Source organism: Bubalus bubalis, chromosome 12 (genome assembly GCF_019923935.1).
Source record: "Bubalus bubalis isolate 160015118507 breed Murrah chromosome 12, NDDB_SH_1, whole genome shotgun sequence".
NCBI classification, from domain to species: domain Eukaryota; kingdom Metazoa; phylum Chordata; class Mammalia; order Artiodactyla; family Bovidae; genus Bubalus; species Bubalus bubalis.
The window spans coordinates 79,959,601-79,977,990 of NC_059168.1; the positions used below are offsets into that span (position 1 = coordinate 79,959,601).

The window sequence follows — 18,390 nt, forward strand, 5'->3', positions numbered from 1 at the left end:
CTTTGAAGTCTCACACACTTGGCTTTAAACCACAGCTTTTTCTTTCTCTCCTTGTATAGTGTTGGCTATGTTTCTCAAAACCTCACAGTGAACCTTAGAGTGAACATTTTTTCATGTATAAAAAAGTAGCTCCAAGAGGATTGTGGTAGGGAATAAATAACATCAAATATGTAATGTACTTAGTGCATTGTACTTAGTACACCTGTCAAGGTGTACTGGTGTTTAATAAATGTTCATTTGGAGAATGGAGTAAAATTACAAAATAAGAATCTATATAAGATGATCTGCACCAGAAGGAATGAGGCCAAAGGTGGTGAAAGAAATGCCTTCTAAGTAACAATTTAGGTCCCTAGAAGAACAAAGGGCATAACAGGAACAAGATGTGATGGGGCTAAATTCTCTACTGGCTGGAAACATTTGCATCCCTCTAACCATGAAAGGTTTGACCACTTCCAATTTACCTTGATTCATGGACCTAACATTCCAGGTTCCTATACAATATTGCTCGTGTAAGTGAGAAATAGATTTAAGGGATTAGATCTGATAGACAGAGTGCTTGATGAACTATGGACAGAGATTTGTTACATTGTACAGGAGACAGGGATCAGGATCATCCCCATGGAAAAGAAATGCAAAAAAGCAAAATGGCTGTCTGAGGAAGCCTTACAAATAGCTGTGAAAAGAAGAAAAGCAAAAAGCAAAGGAGAAAAAGAAAGAGATACCCATCTGAATGCAGAGTTCCAAAGAATAGCAAGAAGAGATAAGAAAGCCTTCCTCAGTGATCAGTGCAAAGAAATAGAGGAAAACAATAGAATGGGAAAGACTAGAAATCTCTTCAAGAAAACTAGAGATACCAGGGGAACATTTCATGAAAAGATGGGCTCAATAAAGGACCAAAATGGTATGGACCTAACAGAAGCAGAAGATATTAAGAAGAGGTAGCAAGAATACACAGAAGAACTATACAAAAAATATCTTCATGACCCAGATCATCACGATGGTGTGATCACTCATTAGAGCCAGACATCCTGGAATGTGAAGTTAAGTGGGCCTTAGGAAGCATCACTACAACAAAGCTAGTGGAGGTGATAGAATTCCAGTTAAGCTATTTCAAATCCTACAAGATGATGCTGTGAAAGTGCTGCACTCTATATGTCAGCAAATTTGGAAAGCTCAGCAGTGGCCACAGGACTGGAAAAGGTCAGTTTTCATTCCAATCCCAAAGAAAGGCAATGCCAAAGAATGCTCAAACTACTGCACAATTGCACTCATCTCACATGCTAGTAAAGTAATGCTCAAAATTCTCCAAGTCAGGCTTCAGCAATATGTGAACCATGAACTTCCAGATGTTCAAGCTGGTTTTAGAAAAGGCAGAGAAACCAGAGATTAAATTGCAAACATCCGTTGGATCATCAAAAAAGCAACAGAGTTCCAGAAAAACACCTATTTCTGCTTTATTGATTATGCCAAAGCCTTTGACTGTGTGAATCAAAACAAACTGTGGAAAATTCTGAAAGAGATGGGAATACCAGATCACCTGACCTGCCTCTTGAGAAGCCTGTACACAGATCAGGAAGCACCAGTTAGAACTGGATATGGAATTACAGACTGGTTCCAAATAGGAAATTAGTACGTCAAGGCTGTATATTGTCACCCTGCTTATTTAACTTCTATGCAGAGTACATCATGAGAAATGCTGGGCTGGAAGAAGCACAAGCTGGAATCAAGATTGCCAGTAGAAATATGAATAACCTCAGATATGCAGAAGACACTACCCTTATGGCAGAAAGTGAAAAAGAACTAAAGAAAGGAAAGAGGAGAGTGAAAAAGTTGGCTTAAAACTCAGCATTCAGAAAAGTAAGATCATGGCATCAGGTCCCATCACTTCATGGCAAATAGATGGGGAAACAGTGGCTGACTTTATTTTGGGGGGCTCTAAAATCACTGAAGATGCTGACTGCAGCCATGTAATTAAAAGATGCTTACCCCTTGGAAGGAAAGTTATGACCAACCTAGACAGCATATTAAAAAGCAGAGACATTACTTTGTCAACAAAGGTCCGTCTAGTCAAGGCTATGGTTTTTCCAGTAGTCATGTGTGGATGTGAGAGTTGGACTATAAAGAAAGCTGAGCACCAAAGAATTTATGCTTTTGAACTGTGGTGTTGGAGAAGACTCTTGAGAGTCCCTTGGACTGCAAGGAGATCCAACCAGTCCATCCTAAAGGAGATCAGTCCTGAGTGTTCATTGGAAAGACTGATGCTGAAGCTGAAACTCCAATACTTTGGCCACCTGATGCAAAGAGCTGACTCATTTGAAAAGACCCTGATGCTGGGAAAGATTGAGGGCAGGAGGAGAAGGGGATGATAAAAGATGAGATGATTGGATGGCATCACTGAGTCAATGGAGATGAGTTTGAGTAAACTCCAGGAGTTGGTGATGTTCAGGGATGCCTAGCCTGTTGTGTTCCCTGGGGTCTTGAAGAGTTGGACACAACTGAGTGACTGAACTGAAATGAACTGATCTGAACTATGGAAGGTTAAAGGGATGATGAAGCTGAAGCTCCAATACTTTGGCCACCTGATAAGAAGAGTTAACACATGGAAAAAGACTCTGATGCTAGGAAAGACTGAGGACAGGAGAAGCAGGGAGCAGCAGAGGGTAAGATGGTTGGATGGCATCATCGACTCAACGAACATAAGTTTGAGCAAACTCCAGGAGATAGTGAAGGACAGGATATCCTGGCATGCTGCACTCCATGGGGTCGCAAGGAGTCTGACATGACTGAGCGACTGAATGACAACAGTCATGAAAGGAAAGGCACAATTTCCCTTTTGAAAGTAATGGAAGAGAATATAGAGTAGTTTCAATGTGACAATGAAGAACATTTCACAGCACCCTTGAGGTCACCATCTGCCTCTATGTCTCACCTCCACCTCACCCCCAAAAAGAATGCTGATCAGGCTGTAGAAATGGTACAGGCTGTATCTATTCTATCTGGGGGCCAGAAAGAAGCCATAGCAACATCCATAGCCCAGGATGCGTGTTTGCACAGGATCCTCTTTGTTGGAAGCAAACTGGTAGAACAGAGTGTGACTATCTTACTGATCACAGGTAAGTCAGCATCCTTTGCTATCAGAATCCCAATGCATCTGGGTTTTAGGCACTCAGGTGATTATGGAGTTGTTTCCTTAGGTACCAGATAAGCATTTATACTTGAAAACAAGAAAAGGAGATAGATAAAGGATAAATTGAGGTTCCTCTGGCTGTCCACAGGACAGTAAAGCAATATAGGAAAGTAAAGCAGCTTTTTTCTTCAGCGTTCTCATTCTCACAGGAAATTGACATTTTCAAGAGTGACCATTTACCTAGGACTTTTTACAAGCCAGAAACATATTATCTCTGCTCTGCACATCGATCCTGCAAAATAAACATTATTTTAGATGAGGAAATTGAATCACAAAAAGTAAATTGCTCAAATCACAAAATTAATAACTGAAAGAGATGAATGTGAAAACCAAGTCTGGACAAAGTCCATGCCAAGCCAACTTAGACTCAACAGGATAGAAGTGAAGCTTCTTGATAGATTCCACTGCTAGACCCTCAGGGCCCTACAGATGCATTGTTAATTCTTGCACGTTAATTTAGTCACTTGTTAGAGTGGTGAGTGCCAGACAGTGGAGATAGGTTGAGCAAAAGCAAGCATCATACATAGAAGCCCTGCTGATATTACAGAATCCTAAATATCAAGTCACTTTTGAATCATTATCTATAATAGTGATAACCAGGATCCCTCATGCATATATTAACACAAGACTCCCTTACACCCTTGATGGAATTCAAAAGCAAAACAAGAAGTTAGAAAATCTACTTTCCAGGTTTAAAATGTACTTGTTTTCGAATAGCCTGTTAATAAAAATACCAATTGTCTCAAACTCCCTATGTAGACATACTCAAGATGATAAAAAGAAGTTTAGAGAACAAAGGCAGCAGCTTTAAATATTTAAATGATTCAAATGAAAATTAAAAATAGATTCCCTTTCAATGAAATGTTTTAAATTGAATCCATAAACCATGTGTGATTTCTAAAGCTAGAAGAGATGCATGTTAAGTGTTAAAGATGTCTAACATGACAATGTGTACTCAATAAAAAATATATGATTCATTTTTCTATGCAATTTCCAATTTATTTTGTCAGGTCCAATCTCCCACTGGAAATGTAGGCAAACATCCTTAAGTTTGCAAGATTAAGGACTAATAGTATGTTCTATCAATTTTGGAAGAGAAAGAAACCTGGTTCAATATATTATTTGCCTGGTATAATAGTCTTGAGAATCAGCCAATAAGTAATTCCTATCAGCTGCTCCGAATTTGTTTTCGTGTCATAATTTGTGACTACTGCAGAAGATGGATGAGAGGCTTTACTTCCTTCAGGAGGCTGTGCTTTAGATGACAAGAGAAGATACAAATAAAGTATGAGCTTTGTGCTAAAGTAAGCATGACTCTACTGCTGCTGCTGCTGCTAAGTCGCTTCAGTCGTGCCCGACCCTGTGCGACCCCATAGACGGCAGCCCACCAAGCTCCGCTGTCCCTGGGATTCTCCAGGCAAGAACACTGGAGTGGGTTGCCATTTCCTTCTCCAATGCATGAAAGTGAAAAGTCAAAGTAAAGTCGCTCAGTCATGTTCGACTCTTAGCGACCCCATGGACTGCAGCCTACCAGGCTCCTCCGTCCATGGGATTTTCCAGGCAAGAGTACAGGAGTGGGGTGCCATTGCCTTCTCCTATGACTCTGCTGCTGCTAAGTCACTTCAGTGGTATCCGACTCTGTGTGACCCCATAGACGGCAGCCCACCAAGCTCCGCTGTCCCTGGGATTCTCCAGGCAAGAACACTGGAGTGGGTTGCCATTTCCTTCTCCAATGCATGAAAGTGAAAAGTCAAAGTAAAGTCGCTCAGTCATGTTCGACTCTTAGCGACCCCATGGACTGCAGCCTACCAGGCTCCTCCGTCCATGGGATTTTCCAGGCAAGAGTACAGGAGTGGGGTGCCATTGCCTTCTCCTATGACTCTGCTGCTGCTAAGTCACTTCAGTGGTATCCGACTCTGTGTGACCCCATAGACGGCAGCCCACCAAGCTCCGCTGTCCCTGGGATTCTCCAGGCAAGAACACTGGAGTGGGTTGCCATTTCCTTCTCCAATGCATGAAAGTGAAAAGTGAAAGTGAAGTCACTTCAACATGAAATGATCTTTTTGGAGAAGATGCTGTGATATAAGAGGATCTTGGCTAGAGAAGTCACATGGAGATAGGTAAAGACTTCAGAAGGGGCATTTGAGTCCCATGGTCTCCCTGGGCAGGGGCAGCTAACATGGAGATTGATGTTTAATTATCTATAAATCCCAAAAGGCAGAGTGACAGCATCTCCAGAGACATGTGAGTGTCCATCTTACAAATAGGTCTTAGTAGCATGGTATCCCCACTTTGATGTAGTCAGGGTATGCCATTACTTCACCTCAGAAAAATGTGCACACACTTCAGCAATCTTCCCTGAGAATCCCGTGGACAGAGGAGGCTGATGCGTTACAGCCCATGGGGTTGCTAAGCGTTGGACACCACAGAGGGACTAATACTTCCACTTTCTACTGTGTGAGAATACAAAGGAAGCATGTTTAAAGTTCAGGATAAAATATTGTTTTTCTTTGGAAAATTTAGAAGAAAATTTGGATTTGTTTTATTTCATGACTCACTCACATTGTGTGCACACAGAGAGTCACAAATACACACCCAAAGTGTAAGAATGTCTTCAAATAGTGATTTATAGCACTGTTCCATGAACTGGTGCTAATCAGGCAATATAAATATCACCAGGAAAAATGATTGCAAAAGTGCATCCTTGAAGGTCCACGGTCCAGTAGCTATAGAGCAGTGCTTTGGGAATTTGTACATTTTACTCAATATCCTGAAGTAGTTTCGAAGAGGGAAAGGAAAGATTTACTGTTCTACCTCCTCTGTGCTGGATCGTCATCCTTCCTTGTTTGGATAACTCTATTAGTAGAGAGTTCAGTCTCTCATGAGATAGTTTTGTTGGACTACTTTGAATTCATCCTAGAGGATGAAAAAAGCCAGTCACAGAAGACTACTCCTGCATGACTCCACTTGTTCCAGGTATCTATAATAGCAAACTCATAGAGGCAGAAGCTCAGGTGGTACCTGAGGTGAGATTCAGGAAGTGTAAGCCTGGCTCACACCCTGGTCTTGTCAAAGACTCCACATTTGAACTATTGTTATGAAACCTCTCATTAAATCCTCCAGGGTGGGGCACATAGTTTACTGAGGCAGAAATCCAGGCTGTCTCCCTTTGCTAGCAAAATAATAAAACTATTTTTTCTATTTCACCATCCCCCTCTCTCCCCATCAACACCCCCCACAAAAAAAATCGGACAATGGTGACTTCCAGGGGCCAGGGGATAGAGGAAATGGAAGTTATTGGTTACTAGGTATAAGGCTCCAGTTATGCTAGATAAATTAGTTCTAGAGACCTGGTGTGTGATGTACTGCCAATAGTTAAATGCATAGTACTGTATATTTCAAAATTTGTTGAAAGAATAAATTTGCTAATAGAATAGATAAAAGAAATATTCAGTATTGTTACAGTAAGAACAAAAGCAAAGGAAACAAGGGAACTTTGGGAGATATTATATCTCCTACCTTAATTTTGTGTAAATATCACAAGTAGTTGCATGCACTCAAACTCACCAAATTGTTTACATAAATATGTGTAGCTCTTTGTGTATCAATTATACCTCAACAAAGCTGTTAAAATGTGTTTCCAAATATAGGACCAAATTTTGCAATTTTTTTCTCAGAAGCCTAATTTCAGATCCTCCATGAAGAAAGCCTCTATTCTGTGAAAGCATTCAGTTGTTTTTATAATTATTTAGATATTTTTATAATCGTCCTGATTCTTATTTTCTTAAATGGAACAACCCCACTCCACTTATTCTAAAATCTCCTTGTGTCAAACAGTTTCCAGGGCACTCATCATCCTTGACACTCGACTGTCAACCTCCCAGGCTTGTCAGCATCTTTCTCCACTCCCTCTTCTCTCTTTCAATGCGTGACTTCCTGCTTACTCATCACTTGCACGTCAATGACTCTCCAATAGTGGTCTCCACCCCCAGGTCTCTCAAACCCTAAATGCCTACCAGATACCACCTCATATATCATCTCTCAAAATTCAGCATGTCTAAAAGTGAACTCATTCTTTTCCCCCAAACTCCTGCCTCCTCCTCCTCTCCCTTCATTTCCTCTGCGTCTTGCCCTCCCCCTTCTCTTTTTCTGTATTTCCCATTTAGAAACTAGGACCATCATCCACCCTGCTGCTTATCAGGTCCCTGAAGGCTTCCCTGTCTTTTTCCTCTCGCTCACTCTCTTTACAAAATAGATAATCAAGTCCCAATGATTCTATCAGCTAAATACCTTTGAATGATTATACTTCCTTTATCTCCATTGTTCTGCTTAGGTTCAGGACCCAAAACTATAATAATTATATCCACAATATTCTTCCTACCACAATATTCTATAATCAATTCCCCACTGTGATACCAGGAAACTCAAAAATGTAAAACTCAAAAATACCATGATCATGGTATTTCTCTGTTCACCATTAACTGGAGGATCTCCATTACCTTCTAGACAAAACTCAAACTCCATAACCTAGAAAACAAGGTGCTCGTGCTTTGACTTCTTCCTTCCGCACATGGCACATGGTCTTCCCTGGTGTATCAATTATACCTGGAAGGTAAAGAACAGCTCAGTTGGGAAAGACTCCGCCTGCAGTGCAGGAGACCCACGTTCAGTCCCTGAGTAAGGAAGATCCTCTGCAGAAGGAAATAGCAACTCACTCGAACATTCCTGCCTAGGAAATCCCATGGACAGAGGAGCCTGCTGGACTCGAGTCCATGGGATCACAAGAGTTAGATATGACTTAGTGACTAAACTACCATCACCACACAGCATATACTCTGGGCTTCAGAAATGTTGAACAGCTTTTCTGACTTTTCTGTTATCATTCTATTTTTCTCTGTCTCTTTTAGACTCTGCCTCCTCATCCTTGGTTTGTCAAGGAAACTCGTCCTCACTACCCACTTGCTCCCCATCCACTGTGAGGTAGGCATTCCACCCCAGGCTCCCATGGGACCACGGGATCCATCACTGCTTTTGTCTTTATCGCTACTTATACGCCTGTTGTTGTGAACTTCATGAGGTCAAGGGACTACTTCACGTTCAGCTATGTATCTCTATGTACAAAAGTTGACTGGAGCATCTTATGTGTCCGATAAATGTTTATTAAAGTATCTCATTAATCAAAGATGGAAATTAAGGCTTATCTCTTCACTTCCAGTGCTTTTCCCCCCTCTACCCTGTGGTTCCTCCGCCTCCACCAGACTGGAAAGATTTCTGAGATAAACACAGAAATCCATTTGAAAGATTAGCATCTCGACAAAACAGAAACTAGAGGAGTTTTTAAAAGCTTAAACCATGTAAACAACAGGGAGTTTGTATGCAGAGAGGCATACACACTTCAGAAGCCTGAATTTTATTACCCTAAGCCAGAGCTGCACCATGCTGCATTCTGCTCTAGGAGGAGGCCAGTTCTCAGTATAGATGCGGTTCAGACCCAAGAGAGAGCTGTTGGCACAGATAGACTGCTGACAAAGGAAGTACTAGGAGTCAGTCACCAGGCAGCCCTGTTGCCCCTGCCCAGGTATAGCACAGTTACATCTCACCCCACAGAAGGGGATGCCAACTGCAGGAACAAAGGTCCCCGAACAGAACATGATCATTTTCAAGTTGGCAGATGGTTCAACAGAAGCAGCACAAAAAGCTTACTCCAGGGTCTTAAATATAACAAAATTAATTAAAACACACTTTTGGCGAGTTCCAAATCAAGAAGCTTGACAATCCATTTAATATTTTAATTCACCTATCTGGAATAACAGATGGTGATTTTTTAAAAAAACAAATTCATTTTTTGAAAAACTTTCACAAAATCTACAGATCAAAGACTCCTGTATTTTGTTTTTTCTTTACTCTGTATTCTTGTTCTGGATAAGCGGAAGGAAATCTCACAAAGTAAAAACAAGTGTATCATGGGAATCAGTTGGCAGACTTTCCACAGAGCCTCAATTTATTCTGTTATATGAAATAAATCACTTCCCTTTTCTATGCCTCGATTTCCTTATCTATGAAATGGGAGACCTAAGCTACAGGGCTCTCACACCCACACAATTTAAGATTATATTTATGTAATAGCTAGCATTTGTTGAGAGCATCCTATGTTCCAGAAACTAAGTATTTAAACGCATTATCTCAGTTAATTCATAGAACAGCTATTATCATCATCATTTCAAAGATAAGTAAACTGAGGCTGAGGGAAAACTCACTTATCTGTATTTTCCTGACTGGTGAGTGACTGAACTTTGATCCCAGGGTGTTTAACTGGCAAGTGTGTACGCTTAGCCAACTCTTTCTCTCTCTCCACTTAATAGTTGATAACTTTAAAGACCAGAACAAGCTGGGCATGTGGTTAGCTATTACTGACCACTTTGCTGCTCGACGTGTCTGCTGGCATATTGGTTTACATAAGAGCTGTAACACAAAACACAGTGGTTTGGGCTGTTTTGAGGGGATTTTGTTGGCCTCTTCTTCCACAACTTGTGTTCACCCTGTGAAACTGATGGGGCAAGTAGCTCTCTGATCTCACTGGCTGTGTAGCTCAGATGTCGGGAGAAAAATTATTACTTTTTAATGATGACATTTTAGAGCCTAACATCTATTTCCTTTGAGAGGTTATTGGTTTCTTAGGAGCATTACTAATTTATAAATTCTAACCAAACTAGCCAGAATTGAGAAAAAATGAAATTATTTTATGGTTTCTGGGAGAATCCATGAAATACTTCCAGACATTAGAATGCAAATTCAAATTTAATCACTTGACTCTTGACAAGCTCATACCTTTAAGGGAAACATTATAAATGTGAGAAAATTAACATTTCCTGATGAGTCAAAACAAATATGTTTTCTTCATCTTTGTTGCCAAAAAGGCAGTTTCTATGTTTTTAAACAAATTAACCAAGAAAGTTCTGAATATCAATTGTGCTTGACAATGGGAGAGACACAAAAGTGGTGTTTCTACCCTTCATTGGGCCAGAGGTGCAGATGGCCCTGTGTGATAGTTTGTAGATTAAGGCAAAAGCATACTACTGCTTCTACTGTCGCTTCAGTCGTGTCCGACTCTGTGCGACCCCATGGACTGCAGGCAAAAGCATATTATGATGGAAAGGACAGAGACTAGGAGTTTTAAGACTAAGAGTCTAGACTATTTCTATAGAGACCCTTATAAACATGCAGACATTGCAGCTTTGATTTACATTAGCTTGCTAATCCTGGGGGCAGGTTTGCAATGTAGCTCACTCATCTTCTTATTTTTCATTGAACAATTATGTTAGCCTCAGCCTTCATCCAACTATCAAGATCATTATGTCAAATGTGGCTTTATGGAAGGCCAAGCAGAAAACTTGAAAACTTCAAAGACATTAAGGGCAAGAATAAGTCACTGTTTCTAAAATGCTATAGTCCTTTGGCCAACAATAAGTTTTATTCTGTTCTTTGCACTGTAAGACTTTGGAAATTATATACACATATACGTATCTGCCTGAGGTTTTACATGAAACAGTAAAACATGATCACATACAGGTATCACGTGAAGGAGAATAAGTCAAGCATTGGGGTCTTCATGTACATAGTTATCAGTGCCCACCTGATGAAGTCTGTTTGATTCTCATATAAGACACATGGGACACTTGAGAACCAGTGAGAATGTAATGAGGAGAGGGAGAGTCTAGCCTGGCTCAGTCTCTGACTGGGCACCATGCGATGTCATTGGAGTCTGTCTCTTCATTTGTGAAAGGGGATAACGACCACTGCCTGACTGCTCCGTGCCTTGTAGGCAGTCCCCTACAGAGAGCCTCTGCGTGGTCCTTCTTGAGTGTGGACTCTTCTGATCCAGCTCATGCCGCCAGAAACAACATTCCAAAAAACATCTGATGACTTTCCCTGAGACTTTTTTCTACCTCTTTTGTCTAGTTAATTTCTACTTATTCTTGGGTCCAACTGAAATATATTTAATACTTCTTTTCTTTTTGTAACTTTTTACTTTATACTGGAGTATAGTTGATGAACAGTGTTCTGATAGTTTCAGGTACAAAGTGATTCAGTTATACATACACATGTATCTATTCTTTTTCAAATTCTTCTCCATTAGGCTGTTACATAACATTGAGCAGAAGTCCCTGTGCTACATAGTAGGACCTCGTTGGTTATCCGTTTTAAAAATGGCAGTCTGTATCTGTCAATCCCAAACGCTCTAACTATCCCTCTCCTGCTCCTTTTCCCCCTGGTAACCATAAATTCATTCTCTAAGTCTCTGAGTCTGTTTCTGTTTTGTAAATAAGTTTATTTATATTATTTCTTTTTAGATTCTGCATATAAGTGATGTACTTCTTTTCAACAGCCTCTTCTGGTCACCCCGTCTAAACTAGAAGCCTCTCCTGAGTGTTTCTTTTTCATGGGTCTCCAATCATGGCACGTGAATCTTGGTATCAGTCATGTCTGTTCTCCCAGCAGTGTCTCCCTTTTCCATGGACTGTTGGCTCGTGGAGGGCAGGAATGGTGTCTATCCCTGTGCTTGCACTGGACTCTATCAGACACACGATGATAGCTAACAGCGAATGTTTGCTACAAGTCTGGAAGTGCTCTAAATATTTTACATTTACTACCTTAAATTAATCTGTGCAATAATCCTGTCAAGTGGATGCAGTTATTATTCCCAATTTATTAATGAGGAAAGTCGGCAATAAGAAACTGCCAGAGCATATGCAAATAACAGAAATAGACTTTGAATTCAAGCAGTTTGAATTCAGAGTCCCTGCTATTAACTTCTGCTCAATGTCTGTTCTACACAGTAGGTGCTCAAAAAGTATTGCTGAAGTGAAGGAATGAAGGAAGGAATAAATAAATGAATTAAAACCTTTCAATAACACCCTATCATATTAAGAAGAAAACTCAAACTCCTCATCATGACTAATGTGATTCTGTGAAACCTAGACTTGCTTGTCTCAAGCATCAGCTCTAGGCACTCAGCAACATAAACCTCGAGCCTCAGACACACACCTTGCTTCCATGAGTTTTTCAGTGTTATTTTTCTTCCTGGAATGTCCCTGTGACAGCCTACCCAACTCCCAAAGAGGTCTTGCTTCTTTGGGGCCGGGGGAGAATGAACTAGAATGTCATCTTCTGAACGTTCATTGACATGCTATGAAAGACTTTATCTTAACATTTACTACTGTGTATTGGAAATGTCCTTCTACTCATCTGCCTCCTGAAAAAGACTATGAGCTTCTCAGGGGCAGGACCATATCTGACTTGCTTCTCTATCCCAGTTCCTAGCTTAGTGCCTGGTGCTAAAATATTCCCAAGAAGTGCTTATTGTATGAATGAAGATAAGGTTTTTGCATAAAAAAGTGAAAGCGTTAGTGGCTCAATCATGTCTGACTCTTTTGCGATCCCATGGACTGTATCCCGCCAGGCTCCCTGTCCATGGAGTTCTCCAGGCAAGGACACTGGAGTGGGTAGCCGTTCCCTTCTCCAGGGGATCTTCCTAACCCAGGGATGGAACCCAGGTCTCCTGCATTGCAGGCAGATTCTTTACTGGTTCCCTTCAAATCACCCATTACTCCAGAAACCACACCATCTTTATATCACATGGTTGAGATGAAATTTTTAAAAGGAATTTTTCTAGGTTTGCCCATGTTCCACCTATACTCACTAGAGGGGCTTCCCATCAGAAGAGTGTTTGTCTTTCTGTCTGACTTCTTTCACTAAGTATAATACTCTATAGATCCATCCACATTGTTTCAAATAGTAGAATTCCATTTTTTAAGACTGAGTAACATTCTAGTGTGTGTGTGTGTTTTTATCCACATCTTCTTTATCCACATAATCTTTACTCATTTGTTGATGGATGTTCAGGTTGCTTTCATATCTGGGCTTTTCTAAATAATGCCGCTCTGAACATTGAGATACATGCATATTTTTGAATTAGTGCTTTAATTTTCTTTATATATATACCCAGGAGTGCAACTGCTAGATCATATAGTAGTTCTTTTTTAGCTTTTTGTGGGTCTTCCTTACTGGTTTCCATCATAAGGAAATCTGCTGTACTGATTTACATTTCCACTGACGGTTACAAGTGTTCTTTCCTTCCACATCCCCACTTATATGTGGAATCTAAAACAGAAACAAGCAAATGTATATAACAAAACAGAAAAGAGACTCACAGGTACAGAGAACAAACTAGTTGCTATGAGTGGAGAAAGGGAAGGAGGGAGAGGCAAGACAAGGGTACAGAATTAAGAGATACAAACTATTAGTACAAAATATATAAACCATAAGGATATATTGTACAGTAGAGGGGAAAATAGCATTAATTTGTAATAACTTTAAATAAAATATGGTCTATAAAAAAACATTGAATCACTATGCTGTACCCCTGAAACTAATATCATAAATCAACTGTACTTACATTTTTAAAAAAAGAAAAAGAACCAGGCAAAAAGCAATAATCTTGCTACTGAGAGGAAGTAGAGGTGAAGAATAGAAGTAGAAATAGCTTATAGTCCAGTATTATTCTTAGGCTATGCAGGAGATGAGCCCCATTTATTTCACCAAGGGGTACTAGGTCTGGGAAAAGCCAAGTGCTTCCTTGAGTATCTAGGTATTTCAGGAGCAAGAGGAAGGGACACCTGATTTAAAGCAACTGTATGATCATGAAAATTGTCCTTACTGAGACTAAAACATTCCTTACAAAGATGAAAAGTAGAGCTGAATATATAACGTGAGAAGCAACTGAATTTCTTACAAAGTCACAGTAAATAGCAATATTTGCTGGAAGAATTGCCATCCACAGACCAATCAGTAATATCACAATACTATGCCAAGCAACTCACCAAATTAATCTTATTAAGTAACACCCTATTCCTCAAGATAGACGGCATGACCCCATTTTAACAGGCAAGGGAATGAGGCTGGGAGAGATTCAGCTCCCTGCTTAAGTCCCACTGCAAGTGCAGTTCACTCACCTCCAAAGCCCTTTCTGTTCTTTCCACTGAATCCCACTGCAAGATGCTCTGAAGAGGCTTCTATGAGGAGTTTTGAGACAAGAGGGAAAAAAGAACACAAAGCCACTGCCCCATGGGAAGCAGTAGGTGATGCAGCGGGGTACTGGCAGTGGTGGGAAAAGACCCAGACCCAGGAGCTGGGATTTTGAAACAAAAATATATTGAGTTCATAGTGTCACTTCCAAAGTGCTCTACATCAAGGCTCTCCTGGTTCCCAGTGATCCTTTAAGAGCCTGGGCTAATGAAGCATCTCAAGTCAGGGCACAAGGAACTTGTCTCCTGCTCCATCACAAGGTGACCAGATTGATAGGAACGGTCAGCAGAAGCAGGGAAGCTGCTCTTAAGTGTCTTCCTAGGTTTGATGATCCCTTCCAGTTGAAGTGTCTTAGGTTCCTGGTCCAGGGAAAGTCTTCAAGGAGCCAGGTCGCACAGCAAAACAGTCCTAACACACATACTACCCAGGTAGGACCACACTGCAGGGCATGACACTATTGTGACTACAGATGACTAGTATCAGTTCAGTTCAGTCGCTCAGTCATGTCTGACTCTTGACGACCCTATGAACTGTAGCAGGCCAGGCCTCCCTGTCCATCTCCAACTCCCAGAGTCCATCCAAACCCATGAACATTGAGTTGATGATGCCATCCAACCATCTCATCCTCTGTCGTCCCTTTTTCCTCCTGCCGTCAATCTTTCCCAGCATCACGGTCTTTTCCAATGAGTAGGCTCTTTGCATCAGGTGGCCAAATTGGATTGGAGCTTCAGTTTCAAAATCAGTCCTTCCAATGAATACCCAGGACTGATCTCCTTTAGGATGGACTGGTTGGATCTCCTTGCAGTCCAAGGGACTCTCAAGAGACTTCTCCAACACCACAGTTCAAAACCATCAATTCTTCAGCACTGAGCTTTCTTCATACTCCAACTCTCACATCTATACATGACCACTGGAAAAACCATAGCCTTCACTAGATGGACCCTTGTTGACAAAGTAATGTCTCTGCTTTTTAATATGCTGACTAGATTGGTCATAACTTTTATTCCAAGGAGTAGGCATCTTTTAATTTCATGGCTGCAATCACCATCTGCAGTGATTTTGGAGCCCAAAAAATTAAATCTGCCACCGTTTCCACTGTTTCCCCATCTATTTGCCATGAAGTGATTGGACCAGATGCCATGATCTTATTTTTCTGAATGTTGAGCTTTAAGCCAACTTTTTCACTCTCCACTTTCACTTTCATCAAGAGGCTTTTTAGTTCCTCTTCCCTTTCTGCCATAAGGGTGGTGTCATCTGCATATCTGAGGTTATTGATATTTCTCCCGGCAATCTTGATTCCAGCTTGTGCTTCCTCCAGCCCAGCGTTTCTCATGATGTACTCTGCATATAAGTCAAATAAGCAGGGTGACAATATACAGCCTTGCCATACTCCTTTTCCTATTTGGAACCAGTCTGTTGTTCCATGTCCAGTTCTAACTGTTGCTTCCTGACCTGCATACAGGTTTCTCAACAGGCAGGTCAGGTGGTCTCGTATTCCCATCTCTTTCAGAATTTTCCACAGTTTATTGTGATCCACACGGTGAAAGACTTTGGCTTAGTCAATAAAGCAGAAATAGATATTTTCCTGGAACTCTCTTGCTTTTTCGATGATCCAGCGGATGTTGACAATTTGATCTCTGGTTCCTCTGCCTTTTCTAAAACCAGCTTGAACATCTGAAAGTTAACGGTTCACGTATTGCTGAAGCCTGGCTTGGTGAATTTTGAGCATTACTTTACTAGCATGTGAGATGAGTGCAATTGTGTAGTAGTTTGATCATTCTTTGGCATTGCCTTTCTTTGGGATTGGCATGAAAACTGACCTTTCCAGTCCTGTGGCCACTGCTGAGTTTTCCAAATTTGCTGGCATATTGAGTGCAGCACTTTCACAGCATCATCTTTCAAGATTTGAAATAGCTCAGCTGGAATTCCATCACCTCTAACTAGCTTTGTTCATAGTGATGCTTCCTAAGGCCCACTTGACTTCACATTCCAGGATGTCTGGCTCTAGGTCAGTGATCACACCATCGTGATTATCTGGGTCATGAAGATCTTTTTTTGTGTAGTTCTGTGTATTCCTGCCACCTCTTCTTAATATCTTCTGCTTCTATTAGGTACCTACCATTTCTGTCCTTCAGTTAGCCCATCTTTGCATGAAATGTTCCCTTGGTATCTCTGATTTTCTTGAAGAGATCTCTAGTCTTTCCCATTCTATTGTTTTCCTCTATTTCATTGATCGCTGAGGAAGGCTTTCTTATTTCTTGCTATTATTTGGAACTCTGCATTCAAATGGGTATATCTTTCCTTTTCTCCTTTGCTTTTTGCTTCCCATTTTTTCACAGCTATTTGTAAGGCCTCCTCAGACAGCCATTGTGCTTTTTTGCGTTTCTTTTTCTTGAGGATGGTCTTGATTCCTGTCTCTTGTACAATGTCAAGAACCTCTATCTGTAGTTCATCGGGCACTCTGTCTATCAGATCTACTCCCTTAACTCTATTTCTCCCTTCCACTGTATAGTCATAAGGGATTTGATTTAGGTCATACCTGAATGGTCTAGTGGTTTTCTCCACTTTGTTCAATTTCAGTCTGAATTTGGCAATAAGGAGTTCATGATCTGAGCCACAGTCAGCTCCCGGTCTTGTTTTTGCTGACTGTATAGAGCTTCTCCATCTTTGGCCTCAAAGAATATAATCAATCTGATTTCAGTGTTGATCATCTGGTGATGTCCATGTGTAGTCTCCTTTGTGTTGTTGGAAGAGGGTATTTGCTATGACCAGTGTGTTCTCTTGGCAGAACTCTATTAGCCTTTGCCCTGCTTCATTCTGTACTCCAAGGCCAAATTTGCCTGTTACTCCAGGTGTTTCTTGACTTCCTACTTTTGCATTCCAATCCCCTATAATGAAAAGGACATCTTTTTTGGGTGTTAGTTCTAGAAGGTCTTGTAGGTCTTCATAAAACTGTTCAACTTCAGCTTCTTCAGCATTACTGGTCGAGGCATAGACTTGAATTATTGTAATATTGAATGGTTTGCCTTGGAAATGAACAGAAATCATTCTGTTGTTTTTGAGATTGCATCCAGTTACTGCATTTTGGACTCTTTTGTTGACGATGATGGCTACTCCATTTCTTCTAAGGGATTCCTGCCCACAATAGTAGATATAATGGTTATCTGAGTTAAATTCACCCATTCCAGTCCATCTTAGTTCACTGATTCCTAAAATGTCGATGTTCACTCTTGTCATCTCGTTTGACCACTTCCAATTTGCCTTGATTCATGGACCTGACATTCCAGGTTCCTATGCAATATTGCTCTTTACAGCATCAAATCTTGCTTCTATCACCAGTCCCATCCACAACTGGGTGTTGTTTTTGCTTTGGCTCCATCCCTTCATTCTTTCTGGAGTTATTTCTCCACTGATCTCCAGCAGTATATTAGGCAACTACCAACCTGGGGAGTTCATCTTTCAGTGTCCTATCTTTTTGCCTTTTCATACTGTTCATGGGGTTCTCAAGGCAAGAATACTGAAGTGTTTTGCCATTCCTTTCTCCAGTGGACCACATTCTGTCAGACCTCTCTACCATGACCTGTCCGTCCTGGGTGGCCCCATACGGCATGGCTTAGTTTCATTGAGTTAGACAAGGCTGTGGCCCATGTGATCAGATTAGCTAATTGTCCGTGACTGTAATTTCAGTCTGTCTGCCCCCTGATCTCCTCTCTCAGTGCCTACCATCTTACCTGGGTTTCTCTTACCTTGGACGCAGGGTCTCTCTTCATGTTTGCTCTAGCAAAGTGCAGCCACTGCTCCTTACCTCGGATGTGGGGTAGCTCCTCTTGGCCACCACCCCTGACCTTGGGCATGGGGTAGCTCCTCTCAGCCGCCAAGATGGAGCTGAGGTGGAGATAAACAGATGACTAGTTTACCAATATGGAAAAGAAAGGGCACAACTGAAGCCAAGGAATAGACACACGTCTGTGCAGTTCATCAGTCATGTTGGAGCCCTGAAGCCACACCTTGCTCCCTGGGCTAGATATAGCAGAATTCCCAGAGCACATTTCAAGCCACGCAGCAAAGAAGAAAAGAACTTGGCCTTCGGAGTCAGGCATCAAGGTCATACCAAGGTT

At 41.1% G+C, this 18,390-nt stretch overlaps 1 pseudogene; it reads left to right on the top strand.

Moving 5' to 3' along the window:
• Positions 1-2,920: 2,920 nt before the first annotated feature.
• LOC102406681 overlaps positions 2,921-18,390 on the top strand; it is a 53,028-nt pseudogene continuing 37,558 nt past the window's right edge.